This window comes from Lytechinus pictus, chromosome 7, assembly GCF_037042905.1.
Source record: "Lytechinus pictus isolate F3 Inbred chromosome 7, Lp3.0, whole genome shotgun sequence".
NCBI lineage: Eukaryota > Metazoa > Echinodermata > Echinoidea > Temnopleuroida > Toxopneustidae > Lytechinus > Lytechinus pictus.
In genome coordinates, this window is record NC_087251.1 from 23,514,913 (window position 1) to 23,533,833 (window position 18,921).

Here is an 18,921-nt window from a genome sequence, read left to right on the forward strand (position 1 = left end):
CACGATTTCGAAACCGAGATTTATCGATGATTTATCATAACTTAATCCCAAATAAAATAGACCAATGACCTACTTTGGTAAAGCATGAGTGAGCAAAAACAATTTGAAAAGGGGATACCAAAAAGTCACTAGGCGGGCTGTATCTAGGTTTCATAAAGAAAACCACATTTTTAAAAAGTTTAATATCTGCCCTCCAATATGATACCTCAATTACAGAAAATGGTCAAGAAATAACAACGTCCTAGTTATTTGAAATAATGCTTGAATTTCAATAATTTCATAAAATGAATAGGTTTTACAGGCTAGCGTTCAGCCTCACTCGACACTCCGTTTTGTTGACGATCAGCCATGCATTAAGTCTTTTGTTAACCGTACGATAGCTTCTGTGGGAAACCGGTGAAAACACGTATATTTAATTAAATTATGGAAATACAAGCAATGTTTCGAGGGAACAGAACTTTTTACATCCCCGCCAAATTATTTTTGGTATCACTTCTTCGAATTGTTTTTGGTCACTCATGCGTGAATGAGGAATAATCTAAATGATTATAGATGAAAGAGGAGATTCTAAGATTTACATTGGTAGGTCATTTGTTTCTTGTATTCATGATTAAGTTGTGATAAATCATCGCTAAATCTCGGTTTCGTTTTTTGTTGGACGCACTGTACAATATGGTTGCGGATAGAATCTCTTCCGATAGAAGCCATAAATTCATTTTAATTGCTCTAAGCTGGGTCAAAATGCTCACGTTCTTTTTTCAATGTATATTCTATGTACCTTCACTATATTTAGCGTTTGATAAAACGACGTAATACACCATAATTTGTGTCTGCATGATATCTATTTTTTTTTAAGTACCCGGTAAAGACATTTTACCCGATAAAGCCTTGAAAGTATCAATAAAGTACTCGTTGTGAATTTACAGTGTGAAATATTCATGTCAACGGCTGCATGAGGGAATCTTTGACACGACTCCAGTGGCGTAGCCAGTAGTTTTCAAAAGGGGTATGAAGCGCAAACACCAATCAATGACTTTTTGTATTTTTCCAGTAAAACTTTTTCTTTGGACCTACTAGATTACATCAAATCTAGCATAAAAACAAAACATAATTTTGCTTGACAAGTTGAATTTAAAAACGAAATTGATATTTGAAAAGAGAAAAAAAGCAAAGCGTGAAATTACATGAGGTCCTAAAGTAGAAATCGGATAAAAATAAAGTAAATTATGTTACAGAGTAAGGTATAAAACAACAGTTCGCAATAGAGTTGCTTTTAAAGTATTATTTTTTGACGTCACATATGAACAGTTCCCTCCCCTCACGTTTCCAAATATTAATAGCATCAAATACCAAAATTACAAAAAACTGAAGATGATTTTAACTTTACATTCAATAAAATTTCATACAGGTTTTTTTCTCACCTGCATAGCAGAGTGAAACTATAGGCGCCGCTTTTCCGACGGCGGCGTCAACACCAAATCTTAACCGAAGGTTAAGTTTTTGAAATGACAGCATAACTTAGAAAGTATATGGACCAAGTCAATGAAACTTGGCCATAAGGTTAATCAAGTATTACTAAACATCATGCCTGAGTTTCAGGTCACATGACCAAGGTCAAATGTCATTTAGGGTCAATGAACTTAGACCATGTTGGGGAAATCAACATCAAAATCTTAACCTAAGGTTAAGTTTTTGAAATGTCATCATAACTCAGAAAATATATGGACCTATAGTTCATGAAACTCGGACATAAGGTTAATCAAGTATTACTGAACATCCTGTTTGAGTTTCACATCACATGATCAAGGTCAAAGGTCATTTAGGGTCAATGAACTTTGGCCAAATCGGGGGTATCTGTTGAATTACCATCATAACTTTGAAATTTTATTGGTCTAGTTCATAAAACTTGGACATAAGAGTAATCATGTATCACTGAACATCCTGTGCGCATGTCAGGCCACATGACCAAGGTCAAAGGTCAATGAACTTTGGTCATAATGGGGGGTATTTGTTGAATTACCATCATAACTTCGAAAGTTTATTGATCTGATTCATGAAACTTGGACATAAGAGTAATCAAGTATCACTGAACATCCTGTGCGAGTCTCAGGTCACATGATCAAGGTCAATGAACTTTGGCCAAGTTGGGGGTATTTGTTGAATTACCATCATAACTTTAAAAGTTTTTTTATCTAGTTCATAAAGCTTGGACATATGAGTAATCAATTATCATTGAACATCCTGTGTGAATTTCAGGTCACATGACCAACATCAAAGGTCAATGAACTTTGGCCATGTGGGGGGGGGGGGTATCTGTTGAATTACCATCATAACTTTGAAAGTTTATGGATCTGATTCATGAAACTTGGACATAAGAGTAATCAGGTGTCTTTGAAGATCCCGTCCGAGTTTCAGGTCACATGACCAAGGTCAAATGTCATTTAAGGTTAATGAACTTTGGCCATGTTGGGGGTATTTGTTGAATTACCATCATAACTCTGTAAGTATATTGGTCTAGTTCATAAAACTTAGACATAAGAGTCATCAGGTATCACTGAACATCTCATGCGAGTTTCAGGTCACATGACCAAAGTCAAAGGTCGTTTAAGGTCATTGAACTTTGGCCATTTTAGTGGAAATTATTAGATTGCTGTCATAACTTTCAAAGTTTATAGATATAGTGTATAAAATGTGGATATAGGGGTAATCTAGTATCACTGACATGTGTTAGGTCACATGATGAAGGTCAAATGTCAATGAACGTAGTATTGTATCATTATATGAATGGTGTTTTTAGTGAATAATTATTTTATAGTAGTTTTCAAAGTCAGCACTGCTGCTATATTGAATCGCGTGATACAGGTGAGACCGCCAGAGGCATTCCACTTGTTATGAAAATAAATTATGCATAATCAACTTTATAAAAATGGCAATTTGTCGGATGCACTTAAAATGACATAGTGAGTGGGAGCTACTCGCGTGTGACGTCACGAAATTAATATTTTAAGTTCATCAATCCGTTATTTTTTATGGATTATTTGAGGAAATTGTAATTACGATGATAAAGAGATAATGTTCTCGAAGCAATGTGAGAGACAGTAAAAACATTGGTGTTTATTACACAAAATCATGTCAATCATGTCAATGACTTCAATTAAAATATGGATTAATATATACGGATTAAGGAAAGAGACGGATAGAACTCAGCCTCACACTAGCCTCGTTCAGACAGAGGTTCCTAGTCGGTGTAGAATTTATTACGCATGGATCAAAATTCCAAAGATCTTATGACGACCCAGTGTCCACACGACCGATCACGAGGGAAACTCCGACTAGTTTACGACGAACCCACTGGGGTCATCACGGGGGGGGGGGGGGGAGCCGCGTTTTTAGGGACCTTTGGGGACTGAAGCCCCCCCAAAAAAAAAAAATCGCTCAAGTCCCCCTAAACCTTTCGACCACGTCACCACAAAGAAAACAAAAGATGTATGATTATGTAGGCCCTATATGCGTATATATGTATTGATTAATGCAGTATTCCATTTATGTCGTCAAGTGCTCTAGAATACAAATTTTCGAAAAATTTCTCGCTCGCTCGCTAAACACTCCCTCGCAAATATAAAATGATAGCTAAATGCTGAATACATTGTTTTTGTTTAACCAGTACTGGTATTCTTTATTTGAATAAAAATATACACACATAAGTACACAAACAAAATTTTTACAGGTTATTCAGCATTAAATTCCATTTGCTAATATTCATATACACATTTTCCTTTCGTTTACTTCTCTAATCATCATATCTATTTTCCAGAACATTTATGAACATAATTTTCAAATCATAAAACTTCATCTCTTTCATTGTAACTAATGTTATCTTGTGACATTTGTAAATAGAAAATAATGAATAATTCAATATTAAACTAATTTCTTTTTCTTTTTTTTTTTCTTAAATCGTAAACAATATGCTGAGGCTTCAAACAAAAATTTTGAACTAGACATTTTCTTATGAGTGCTTCGACGTATTTCCAAAACCTATTAACCTCTGTATAAACCAAAACAAATGTAATAAATCCCTCAATTTATTGCACTCACTACATATATCCGTGTTTCTTAAATTCCATTTTTTTTTAGTTAGAGAGAGTAGGTAGTAAGTTATACATAAAATCGAAATTGAAATGGGCTATTGTATTATTTTGAATATTTTTAAGTTCCAGCGTCCATGAAATACATTAATGCTCTCTTAAATTGCGAGTATAGGAAGTCAATGATCTCCTAGACTACCTTGTAACTTTTTTTCAATCAACCTCCCTAAATACTTCACCCACCACGAATATAACAATACTAATACCATGAAATTGTTTTGTCAAAAGCACAAAAAAATTTGTCATTCTTTAGAATATTTTTTGTAATGGCTCTGTCGCTATATATACCCTGATTGAGGGTAAATTTATTTAAAACATAATTATTTAGAGTCAGGAGTGTCAATCCATATCTCGAATGGCGAGAGGGGGTTAAGACAATGTCCACAATTTTCGGCGCGCTCTGCGAGTCATATTATAATCCAGAATTTGGCAGGTGAAGCACACCAAAAAAAAAATTATATGTTTAATAGTATTTTGATGGTTTTATGGCGCTTTCAGATTTTTTTTTCATACACATTTTTGCAATGGATACATAAATTTTTCATTTTGTCAAAATGATTGGGCAGGAAATATCGATATGTTTGCCGCATCTCCAATATTTTCATGGCGATCGCCCCCCTGCCCCATGATAGAAGCAACATGTAGAATGATTTGACTCTATTCTCTTTAGTACTCTATTATGTAGCCTTTCGCATTATACCATGGGGGTTAGGCAGGGCATGCAGTGATCATTGCGTCGTTTTCTTTTGCAGACTATAGTATGCATATGGAGTATCCCAATCAGTAAATTAACGATGTTGCAGATGTACATTTGGAGGTTCATAAAGTGTTCCAATTGCTAGGTTTCAATTTTAAAAAAACTTTTCCCTTGTCACCACACTCCCTCTTAATATTTTAATGGGTGTCATTGACATTAAAACCCCATCTCCTGCTGCGTTCTATTTTACGTTTAAAGTCTGAAAATTATGAGAATATCGCTCTTTTGAAAAAAGCCTAGAGAGAGTAACAACACAAACCAATTTCCTGATAACCAATCCTACCCCCTCCCCTTATCGTTAAATGACCTCATCTACATATATAACACCCAACTGGCCCTGATGCATATTATAGATGAAAAATTCTCAAGCATTTTGAAAATGTGATTTTTTATTATTCGCTCGGTCGCTACTTTCCGTCGCATGATATTAGAAGAAAAAAAATTGTGTTGTTATAGGAGGGGGGACTAGCTCCTTGGTCAGTATAAGGCTACCCACAATTGCGGCCATTTTAATTAATCTATACAGCAGGGGTATATATGATATAATATTTTATGTTACTTGTAACATAGTAGGCATAAAAAGCTTGACCCCACTAGTATTCTTTTTCATTGTACAAACCTTTTTAATTTACGATTTGAATTTCATTGATCAAAGATATACTTTAATTAACTATTTATTGCAGGGAACCCATACTAACAAGCTTTGCTTTCCAGTGGGTTCCCTTTTTTCATTTCTGTATATTATATTTTTGTGTTTTGCTATACATTGTAACCTTTGTTAAATTTTGGAATGAAAAAGAATAAATGCAATCAATCAATCAATCAATCAATTGTATTGAATAAACCAAGTCGAAAATTTCTCAAGCCCCCAGAAGCACCCTAAAACCATTTAGTCTATACAACCGCGCATGGGGGGGGGGGGGGGGGACAGGTTGGCTTATGTGGAAACAGTAAAATCAAAGAATAAGATCAAATCACAGTTTGAGAAAAATATGACAAATAATGAGAAACTTATGAGCATTTGAGTATTGCGATCACTAATGCTATGGAGTTCCTTCCATTAGCAACGCGACAAATATTTGCGATGTCACATGTTAACAACTTTCCCTTTGATGGACTATAAAATATCCCAAAAATGTATCTTTTTGCTCTTTCCTATGGTGATACAAACTCTTTATCCAAAATGTATTCTTTGAAAATCTGTATTACATGCCCTCGTATAGAAAGAATACATGATCTACTGATAGATGTGATAAAAGAGGCATTTTAAGTGAAATATATAGAAAAGTAATGGGAAAGTTGTTCACATGTGACATCACCACTGATAGTATTCAAATCAGTGGACATCGCATACCTTTGTCGCATTGCCAATATAGAGGAACTACAGTACAATAATGATCTAAACTTCAAATGCTCATAACTTTCTTATTATTCATTCAATTTTTCACAAACTTTGGTTTATATGTTTCGTTGATGTTTCTGTTTTTGCACAAGCTATCCTGTTTCAAGGGTTTCATTTTCCTTTATGTAGAGAGTTAAACCCCGGTTTTACGTTTTAAGTTTTACGCGAGGTCGTAAGATTATACTCGGGCGCAGCTAGATACTCCGGCTGCAGTCCGCACGAGCAATTTACTCCGGCGGCTGGTCATGATAGTGAGATACTCTTGGAAAAATCTAGGAGTATCTTGGTCGGAGGAAGATCGGAGTACCTTGCCACGACCCTGTCCAGATGGGCACTGTTCCGACATTTCCTCCGACCATATACTGACTAGGCTTCGTCCGACCATTCCTCCGACCTTACTCCGACCAAAACTGTTTATGTCTGAACGAGGCTATTGATTCACAAGAAAGAATGACTCGCAATGAGAGAGAAGAAGAAAATGAAGGAGGAGAGAGTGAGGGATGTATTAGGAAGAGCGTGAGTGAGAGATGGGGGTGGGGTCTAAATCTTGTGGAATTGCGCCCACGCGTCGAAGGTTAAGTAAGGGCACTTGGCGCGTGGCTCGCCTGTCAGATCAAGTCGCTGTCTTCTGATTACTGGATCTCAAATCATGAATGAAAAACCATCCCTGGTCAAATCATGACCATTGCTTTGTGGACACGTGCCGCTCCTCTCCTTTTCTTCATCCCCTCCATAATACCATTATCATCGGTCCTCGTTAACAGCTGGAAAGGGGTCTTGCATTGTGCGAATAAGAGCGAGCGGCGGTCGGGTATTCATCTTAACTCGTGATGGTTTTTTAAGGTCTTTCGTCTCTTAATATTGAGCAGGGTAATCTGGTAGACCATTCTTAACATCATGAAGTACGGTAGTGTCATCACATTAGGAAACAGGTGAACGTGTTGAGCTTTTAATATCGAGATGTCAAGGAAAGATCCTTGGAGAATAGACTATGGCGAGATGAAAGATTACCCCCCCCCCCCTCTATCACATTCTTTACTTGTTCATTTGAGGTATGACATGGATTCAATAAGCAAGTTTGGAGATACAATCCGATCATGTGTATCTTGAACCATGTTATGGGATGTCCTGACATAGCAACGACTAATTTATAATCAATGCGTACAATTTATTTTGTCTTACGGGGAACTAACCCACAAACCTGTACATGTCGAGTCATCCACTCGATCAACATTTGACTACTTTTTTATTTCATTGTTGCTGAGGGTACCACTTTAGATATTCAGTTATTTCTCTTCCCCTTTTCCTCATTAAAATTATTTGATTTTTTTTCCCAGGTCATATGAACTTCTGCCTGTCCCGTCAAAAGTGTTTGTAACAATTCGTTTTTGATCAAGTTTATTTCAATATTATGGGTAAAATGAGAGGTGAAATTTGGCCTTTTATGAGCGTAATAAAGAGGAATGAAATAGAAAGTAAAAGAAGGAGAAAGAATAAAAAAGTAAAGACAAAGTAGAAGGGGGAGGAGTATGAAGAAAATGATATATGAAAAAGAACAGGAATTTATGGACATCAAATGAAAAGAAGCACAGGAATGTAAACTATAGAACAGAAACCCGAAAAAAGTTAAGGAGTTGACACACCAAGAAGGAAATTTGGCTGTGGAAGAGTACGTGTCCCATCGTAAACTAACTTTTTTTGTGTGTGTGAAATTAGATGTAAATGGAATAAGCAGGATTACCCGAAAATAATCTTCGCTAAAGTAATTCAAAGACGAGAGACAAGGTTAAGGTTCGGGTCAATTTAACAACCGTAAGGCTGTCGTTAAGTTTGATTTGAGATAATTCAATACACCAAGATTCATAGGCAGAAAGGGTTTGCCGCCAAGTCTGCTCATCAATGACTTAGGCAGACCACGTTGCTTTTGTATCGGCAAATGACGAAGACATGATGAAATTGAAACGACCTTCTGTCAGTAATTAGTTTCCAGTGCCTTTTTCGTTTTGCATTTTTCTTCTTCCATATATTTCGTTTTGTTAATGAAACTATCATTCTGAAGTCCACAAACCAACTCTGATTTTTGTGCGCCACTACGATGACTTCTGTAAAGTAATCGAACTAACACTACAAGTCGTAGCGCTCGAACAAAGATTTTAAACTGATGATGATAATTTCGTGTCGCCGCTGCTTGATTGAATTTTTATTACTTGTTGGTTTCGAAAAAAAATATTCGCTTGCCAAAAGCGCTGATTCGACACAAAAAAGCTTAGCTAAACTAAATCGAATTTTAGGAGAAGTCTTTACTTCAAAAACAATTATAAAAGTCCAGATGAAGGAAATTGGAGATGATTACCGTCTGTATAAGGCAGTTAGAACCAGCTGTCAATACTTGATCATCTTGGGCCATCTCAAGATACTCAATTACTTGCAAACTAAGAATATAAAAAATGAGAATGTAACGAGTTCAATGTCAGCTGTTTTAATTGAGAATGAGTATATGAATGCCAATCCTTAATCACAAACGTTCATCCATGGCCGTACGCATAAATTTTTGCTGGGGGACGGGACGCGTAAACTTTTCAAAAATAAAATCGAAAGTAAGGGAGCGAAGCGGCCGAGATTGTCAGTCGGGCGCTTTTGCAAATTGAAGGATTTTGTGCATACATTTTTGAGAAAATTTGCAGTAAAAAATGTAATAATAAAATTATTTGAAAACTTCTGGGGACAGTTGCCCCCCCCCCCCCCCCCGTTGCGCTCGGCCACGCGTTCATCTTGTCAATGCCATTTAAACTATCGTTTGATTAAGTTTATACCCAGATTATATACTTACTTAGATGACTATATATGGAGTAGAATGTCATGAAAGACAAATATAACACCTTCTCATTTGTTGGCTGAAAAAGGAGGGAAAGAGGAAAATATCAATACAAAATAGACACACTCCTAAATTCGTTAGTATCCTATCATATCCAATTCTTGATGCATTATAATATAGGCTCGTGTTTATTTTTTTTATCATAGTTATCCTTGGTAAAAGATTGTTTAAAAAATATTTGAATAAATAAATGATTTCATCATCTGCGTCATCAATGTATATAACGAGTGGAGTAGAAATAAATGAGTTGATTTGAATGCATTTATTACTCAAATAAGCATAATAATGAAAAAAATCTCAACATTACTGTTTTGTGTTTTACCATAGAATATTCAGGTCAGGCTTAGTTTTAAAAAGCAGTAATGTGTAGCGAAAGGGCGGTATTTAAATGATGAAATTGGAGGCGTTACCCACACACACCAAACCCACCCGCACACATTATATTTTTTTCTTTTGTATCCATTACAGTTTAATAAACTCGATAATAGAGGTAGAATTTTTTTTTAAGGCCGCGATTTCCAAGTTGATGTTGATAGGTTGCTAAGACGGAAGGGGGGAAGTTGGAGTTGCGGTGGCTGAACACGCGTGAAATCACTATTGGATGTAATGGTCATTTCACGTTTTCATACACACACTGTTAAAAAAACAAGATTTTACAGAAGAAAAAATTAAAAAAATTACAGAAAGAAATAACTAAATCATTCTGTAAATTGTTATAACAGGAAAAGATTTTTTTTTACAATTTTTCTACAATATTTACAGAACAGGTCTGTTTTAAAAAGGGGGAAACAGTTTCATTACAATAAATTCGTAAGGTTACATACACCAAATACCAATTTTTTGTAATTTCACACAAATGCATGTAAGATTACACAGTGCAGTAAGATTACAGGTGTTCTCGAGACTCTGCTGCAGGATTTTTTTTTTTCAGTTGAAATTTTCTAACAGTCCACTTACTGGAGTTCCGCGACTCCTGCATCTGTTGATCAAGGACATTTTTTTAATCAAAATAATATACAAAAATCATAAAAGAAGGAGTGAGTGCGGTATTCTGATCCCTCTCATTTTCATATCACTGTTTTGTGAAATTAAGCAAAACTTTAAAATAATGTCATACGGTTCCAATTTTACATCTGATATTTAGTTTTTTCAGCATTATGCTATTAGATATTTTAATCGATTGCTATTATAATTTGGATATTTTAATCTGCAAGAATTGAAAATAACTGATTACGTAGAAGTACCTATAAATCGCGTGCATTGTATAATGAGGAAGTTTATTCTTTTCTAAGGTTTCAAAGAAATGTCAATGAGAATTTAATTAGTTTGTTCAAGAATATACGACTATTTTTGGGAATGTTTGTGATATGATTATAAGCCATCTCCTTTCTATTGTTTAACCTGCTTATGTAGTTACATCTTTCTCTACCACCCCTCATTGCTGTTCTCCCAATGTGTAAGATGAAGAAACTTAAATAAAATATATATATATATTTTTACTATTTACAATTTAGTATGAAGAGCGTTCGGCCTATAAATTGTTTTGCTGCTTTCTTTAACCAGCTATCGACTTATTTGTGTATGTCTCATTAATCGGAAATCATAATTTCATCTTTCAGAGTGATCATCGGCAAAGAAAGTGTATTAGGTTGAAGTGTCACACAAGTTTGGTTTTATCTTTGATTATTTGAAACGAGTTTTAATTTAAAGGGGAATCCAAACTTGGTCATGAAATAATTTGTCACATAGAAAGAAAAAAGTAAAACAGAATGGGGAAAGTTTAAAATTGAGATCCCAAAGACGATGTAAATTTCAAAATTGGCAACTGGGCAAGTAAATTATGACAAGTGGTAGGGACAACTTTCTCATATTCCAACATGCACTACATTATCAAGGGGTTTGTGGTTCTCTCCAGTGTGGCGTAACTACGGGGGGTACAGAGGGTACGTACCCCCTCCAAAAAAAAAATAATAATAAATAAATAAAAAGGGGAGAAGGAGGAATAGAAGGAGAAAGGAGAATGGGGAAAAGAAGAAATTATTGTATATTATATTATATAAGATATATTACATAAGAATTTTTGATAACTTTATGAAACAAAATTTGTTTAGGGCCTATGTGTTCATCACTCCTGGTGCTCGCATTGTCTGTTTAATGAGATAAATAATCATGTTCAAGGGGGTTAGATTGTACTAAAACATCTCGTTTTCAAGTCAATGTACACCAAAACATATCCTCGCACTTCGAGCTTTTATAATTTTATGAAGTGGCATATGCCTCTTTTTCATAACTACATTAAGAAATTACCCCCTTTTAAGGTCTTAATATAAAACATTTCCAGTCCTTGCTGACGTTCGCATGAGTGGATTGGTGAGATTTGTCTGTTCTTCATGAATTTCTAAAAACTGTACATAAAATGTCCCTTTTTCTGGTCTGAATTTTTAGCTAGCGCTCCCCACTCGCATCCTTTGGTTAGTGAAATACGTATGGTCTTAATGAATTCCTATACAAACAAGCCTTAGAATGCCCCTCTTTAATATCAAAAATTTTCAGCTCGCGCTTCGCGCTCGCATTATTTGATTAGTGAGATATGTATCATGTTCATGATAACAATCATTTCAAAAAGTGCTTCATGCATTTGGTGTAATTCTAAAAAAATAATAATAATAAAATCAGCACGCGCATGGCGCTCGCATTAGATGACTATGGTGAGATATGTATGCTCTTCATGAATTCCTTAAAATGAAGTCCTTAAAATGTCCCTCTTTGGGGTCAATTTATACAAAAAGTTTAGTGAGACAGGTACCTATCATGATCACAAAAAATTGCTTACAATGTCCCTTTTTAGGTCTGAATATGAAAAATTGCTGGTGCCCCCCCCCCCCATTCCGTGACCCACGGTACGCCACCTGTACTCTCCTAAGTACCTGTACTTCATCTGGGGTAATAATCAAATATAACCAAAGTAGCATTTTGTTTATGTCTTCATGAAAGAAAAATATAATTTGCAAAAAGAAATATGTATTGGAGTAAATGAAAGAGTATATTCCTTGCCTTACATCACTATGACATCATTTATTGAAATCTCCATGGGTAAAAAGATTAACAATTTTTACAACTTGGAAAAATTCATAACTTTCTTCATTGTTTGTCCGATATTGTTTAAACTTTCACCTATCTGCTTGTCTCATTTTTATTTTCCTCTAAGAACAACTTTTCTTAATTGGTTGGATTGCCCTTTAATATGAAACACAATTTTGTCCGACTCGTGACTGAATGTGTTCTTGTACTGGAAAATATAATCTCTGTTTGCTCTTGAGAAGATGACATCTATAAGAAATGTTCTTGTAGTAATATCCGTTAAAATGAATAACAGTAATGTGATTAAAAAGTGAAACAATCATAAAAGATGAAGAAATCGTTCAGTATGTCTATCAATAGAGGCTTTAATACATAACTACATCTCGAATTTGATTTGTATTTAAATTCAGACACGATAAGTAACAAATAAGGCAAATTGGATGGCTCGTTCGAAGACATAACAATTTGTTCGCATCAACGATTCTTCATCTCAACCACAGAATAAAGTACCTCAAGGATATATCGTAGGTCGTTAACTTTGTAGTCTTTACGTCGATAACGTTCATAAATCATCCAACTTACTAACCTGTATTTATTATGTAGATACAAACATCCTTTTTAACGAAAATATCACTTTCCTTCTAAAGTCTTTAAGTCAACCCTGGTATTGCAATATCTTAATTATGGAATTTTAGCATGCATGAAGAAACAGTGCATCATACCGGCGAGATCAAATTCTATCACTTAAAGAAAAAGATATATATTCCGATTATAATATTTGTTCAATAACACTTTTAAGTTAATGACAAAATCAACTCAAACTTTCAGTGCTTGCAGAGATCAAAATCACAACCTATCCCCTGTTTTTCATCATTCACATTCACAATAGATATATGCATTCATCGGGGTTCCAAGCTTCATTAATCCGAAGGCTCGTTAATCCGGACATTCGATATTCCGAAAGTTCATTAGTCAGAAGTTTCGTTCCAGCGAGGGTTCATCGATAAAAAGGTTCGTTATTCCGAAAAAAAAAATCAGATTCGATCTTTCGAAGGTTTTCAATTTATACTTATTCTCATTTCGTCTTATATTTCAAACTATTTCATATTTGCTTATATACGTTCATTTTGTTATGTAAACATGATAACTGAAAAACGAATTATATCAGAATGTAATAAAATCTGGCCATTTTAGAATTCTGTAAGATGTTGTTAATAGAGTCCTGAGAGGATCACTTCATCACTAACTATAATGCACGCTAATGATTAGAAAAAAAAATAGTTATGATGTATCTATATAGTGGGGTTAAGGCCTAATTATTTGACCATGTAGTTGGAGGTAGCTCCAAATCCCTGATTTGACATTTCTGCGTACTTTTCCTATAACAAAGAGTGATATCAAGATTCCCAAATTAAAAAAAAAAGGATGAATGAACTTTTCGAATGCATATTTTTGTTTTCTTTTAATAACGCCCATCTCTAGTGCTGAATATTAAATGATGATGGCACCATTGGGCATCTGAAGCACTACAGATAGGGTAACTATGCACCGTAACAGTCGAAATCGGACACCTTGAGCTCTCGCTCTTCGTACCGCCCATTAATGAATAAATGGATGAGCTTGAGGTATAGAGTTTGAGAGCAACGATCGGCGAGTAAATGAGCTACTATCAAATCACGCCAGCCCAACAAGCCACCAACAATAACAGTGGTCATCCGACAAGCTCAGGCCAACCAATATTATGCTCTCAGCACATTGACCCCTTGGACATGCACTTCACTAAAGGTCAATGGCTCCTGGACCCCAAGCGTTGTCTGATTGGATGAGGAGCGATGGTCTATTGACAGAAGTTCCTCAAGGAATTCACAGAATTAAGATGGTGGCATGGTGCCCATACTAACATGTTATGCAAGGAATTACAGTTTTTACATCTCATTTTTTTAATATATAGCACAAATATCTGTAATTTCGATGCACATACTGCAGCGGAAGTCAATCACAAGCTTCTTACGTTTCGTTTTAATAGCGATAGTTTAATAAAATGATCAATTTCGATTGAAAAATGACAAACAAACATTTCTTGAAGCAATGCACAATTTCTTTAACCCAGCCCCCTGAAAATTTCAGCCTCGTTACTCTCTTTAAAAGGATTTGTCATTCATTTCGATCTTTATTTTGATATTCAAATCTCGTATAACCCTTTTAGCTATTTACATTGCAGGGTTTTCGGATCGAAATTTTGATACTTATTTAACATTTAGGCGAAATTGTGTATTGGTGGACTTAAAAACACCAAAACCATACTTGAAATTGAAGTACCAATCAATGGTTTCACAGATATTAAGGCTTTATCACTTTGGTAAAAACGGCGGAAATTATGTCATAAGTATGGATTCAAGAGTTGTCTTCAGTTATGGGTTAATAATGTTTTAACATTTGAATAAGAGCAAAGTATTTGATTCTTGCTGTAATGACAAAAATAAAAAAAAAGAGTTAAGGACCAAGCGCCCCCGTCATTATGCACCTGCACCCTTACGTTAAGATATGTTGGATGAATAATAATTATTGTTTTCTGGGGTTGCCACGCAGTCAAGCTTAGCTCATATAGTGGCAACCTTCTAACAATCGATATATTTTAATAGAAAATGCAATTATGTTCAATGTTTTGCTTGTCAGTTATACGTATATTATTATTGTATTTTCTTTGTTAATGTGTTTATGAAAAAGTGTTGCAGAAACCAATAAATGAAATGAAATGAAGAGTTAAGTACGAGGTCACTGTTGTAATTACGCTCATGTTTTATTATACCTATCCGTGATCTATCCCATCGGATCACATCGGCGGAGGTCGGCGAAATGTATTTATTTATCTATATATTCATTTATTTACTTCCTTATTCAATACTTATCTATTTATTCATTTGTTTATTATTATTATATATAACATATATTTAATTAGTATAGAACGAGCTAATCAAGCACTTGTTGTTCTTCCCCAGACAGATTCATACTTTGCTTGACTCTGCAGCGGAACGAAGATGTAGTCATAATTATAATTATAATTGTAATTTTGGAAATAGCAATAACAACAACAATGATAATGACATATGGATAATCAAGATAGATGAGTATTCATCTTGCAAATGACTAGAATAATGATAATTTATTTTAGTGGAAATGACGACGGTGATAATAAAGGTGATAGTTATGATGACTATTTCCATCATTATATTTGATTAGTATAATAAAATTGTTTAGTCTATGAATGAAGGGTTAGTCTTTAACAAATATCGCTCATTTTTTCCAACGATTGTTCGAAAATTTATGTGAAAATAAAGGAATATGATTGGCGATTTGACACAATTCACATTCACAATTTCTGATGTTATGTATTCTGTCAAAATAAGAATTTCGCTGAAAAGTTGCGTTGGGAATTGTTTGCATGACCAAGGGATATAGTGTTATAATTGTAAAAATTTATGCGTTAGATTATAATGAAGGACACCGACAAAGAATTCATAAAAAGAAGAATGACCAACAATAATAGTCCTGAGGGACGCCTCGTGATCAAGTCCCTTTTTACTGGAATTCACAGAGACACAATCACTGCCACTCATATCTGTGTTTATCCTATTCATGATAATCTAGTATATAGGCCTAATCATTTTATGTAGAGAAAATTAATATGTCCACGTTTGCAATATAAACATTAAAAATATTATTCCTAAGAACAATCGAGCTAGTTTGCACACTGTCTTTAGTTTCCAGATACACCTCAAGCTTACATACCAGTTTATTTCATTCTTAAGTTCAAATGCTGTATCAAGGTTCATGGTGGTAGACGATAACCACACCAACATGAATAAAAGAAAGATGCCAAGCGAGATCAAATTGAAAAGGAAATCAAGCACAATTCGACAGTCTTTAACAAAAGATAGCTGGTGTAATACCTTACGGCGATACACACAAATGAGGAAAATACCACTCATAACAAGATTATGTGTGCTCTTTTTAAGATTTTGCAACAAGACATACCGTTGACCCACTTGAGTCAACACAATAGTCTGAAACGCACAGGTGCATCCCATATATTATTGATAGCATCACGCGTGTCGCTCTATTAAATTGCAAGTTCATTGACACCGTATCGAGACCCAAACGCTTCTTCTATCATCAAATCTACAGAAGATGTTAAAGTATTCTTCGTTTTAACGCCCCCTTTCTTTTCATTCAGCAGTTATTATACCGTTCAAAATTAAATTTTTATGTGAGTTAGTGGTTGTTGCTGTTGATGTTTATTAATTATTATTCGATAAAGAAAATAATTGATGTTGCCAACGCACGTGGTTATGGAATCGGACCAAAAGGACAAATAACGATTACTGCATCGTAATAAACTGTGTAAATGAGTGGTGTGTGATACTTGGGAGCTTCTTTTCGTGCAGGTGTTTGATCCTAGCTTTATGATTGATTGATAATAATAATGATAATGATAATGACAATAATTATATCATTAATATTATTTCTATTCATAGTAATAATGAAAATAACAACAATAGAATAATAATAATGATAAGTATATGATGATTATAGTAAATTTGATATATATACATTATTTTAAATGTAGATTTTTGAAAAAAATTATGAAATATACTTTGTTTAGTAGCCCCTTAAAAGTTAATCAATGATCTCAGTATTTATAAACATGAATAAATCCATGTGTTCATGATTGTATCCAAGATAGAAAAATGTAAATATAGTAAGACCATGCATGATATAATATTGATATTGAGGTAACCGTGTTCTTTCCATTCCTAGACTTGAAGATGCATGATACAAGTTATGATCAATACGGGGCCCTGGTTATGTCGTACAAATCTCGTACTGTGATAATGTACCTTGGTTAGTATGATATAGGCAGAATATGATAGGGACGCCTCCGTGAAATTTCAGACGCATTTCCCGGTCATAGCAACCGAACCATAACGAAATAGCTCTTATCCTTCGCTCTGGAAGATTTGATGGGATGGTAAACATATTAACGACACTTAACAATTGTCGTGAGTGGGGTTCTGTAATGAGAAGATACAAAGAAACAAAATGCATGCACTACGGAGCTAAAAGTTGAAAACCTTACTATGAAGTTGAATTAAAATCATATTCTATCAATGTAAAGAAGTTAAAAATTTTCAAGAATGCCTTTATACAGTGTCAAAAACGAGATATACAGTCGACTTTACTTTATTTCATAAGGTCATTGATTACGCGTGCGTTTTCCTTTCTAGTCATCTCATTTGTCGTCTGCACAACTCGCGTTTAGAATTTGGCGCGAATTTCGCCTGATGAAAAATGACAGGCAACTGAAGCTGTACGCTTTTCACCCGCCGTTCTTTGCTTTGTTCCCTAATTCATGTAATTGCTCACGGCGTGCTTATATCATCATCGCATCCACGCGCCAAGCTGCTAGTAGTAGCCGATGATGCAGCTAAACATGTTTTATTTCATCGGTTTTACCGAATCTACCATACGAGATTTAAAATAGATTGATACATCACCGTAGGCACAATTTAGGCCAATTAGAATCAAATTTTCAGATACCTCAATTGAAATTTTCAAAGTTACGATTGATTTGAATCAATTATAACTCTCAATTAGGTCATGGGCAATGGTCTTACAGAAAAAATTGAAGTGACTACACCTTTCATAATTTAATCCGATTGATATCCAAACTAGTACTTTCTTACAATTACTGAAAAAGTATGTATCACAAACACTAATGAGAACACTTGTGAAAGAACAGACCTTAGAAAGATAGGCATTATAGAGTGATTGGTCGACAAATCGATCGGTCAATATGATAGCTGAATGGATAGAATCGAAGGTAGTTAGGTAGGAAGGTATATAGTAAATGGAAGTAGTTCCAGTAAACAATGATTAAACGAGAAAGCCTGTAAAACCAATCTTAATTATCGTCACTATATTATGATCGTGGATCTAGATCTGGTAAAGTAACATTTATCTTAACTCTGTAAAATCACGAATTCTAAGCTGAAGATGACCAACACAGATAAGATAATGTATTATCATCACCTCGAAAAGACCCGACATCGTTTTGGAGTTTTATGTTTGTTTTGCTAATTTCTCAGTTTATACACAATTTTTGCATAACCCTTTGGCACATATTTTGGGTGGACATCATTTTGATTGGGTTCTGTCCGAACTCATGTTGAAATCGTTACTACAACTTGCATTAATCTTTAAGATTTTTTTAATTCCCGTAAGGGGTCACTATTATGCGTTCCCTAAAATTGATAGAGTTGAAGACAATTGGACATCTTAAATAAGACTATAACCCTAAAGCTAAAATTTTGACTAATATGTCAGACATGTCAGATGATACGCCGGTAAAGAATATCGGTTGCAAACAGCGCACTCTATCATTTTTGCAGAGATATGAAAATGATTCTACATTATTCATTTACTGAGATTACTTAACGATAGAATCTTTTGTAAGCTATACTAAATTATAGTCTTTCTAGAAAAAAATAATAATAACGGACATTCACTCTTTCCCACTTTTAGAAATTTTACTTGCGCGATAATTCTCAACGTGAAAGAAAAACAGATTAAGTATCATTTTCATATAATTTAGTCAAATATC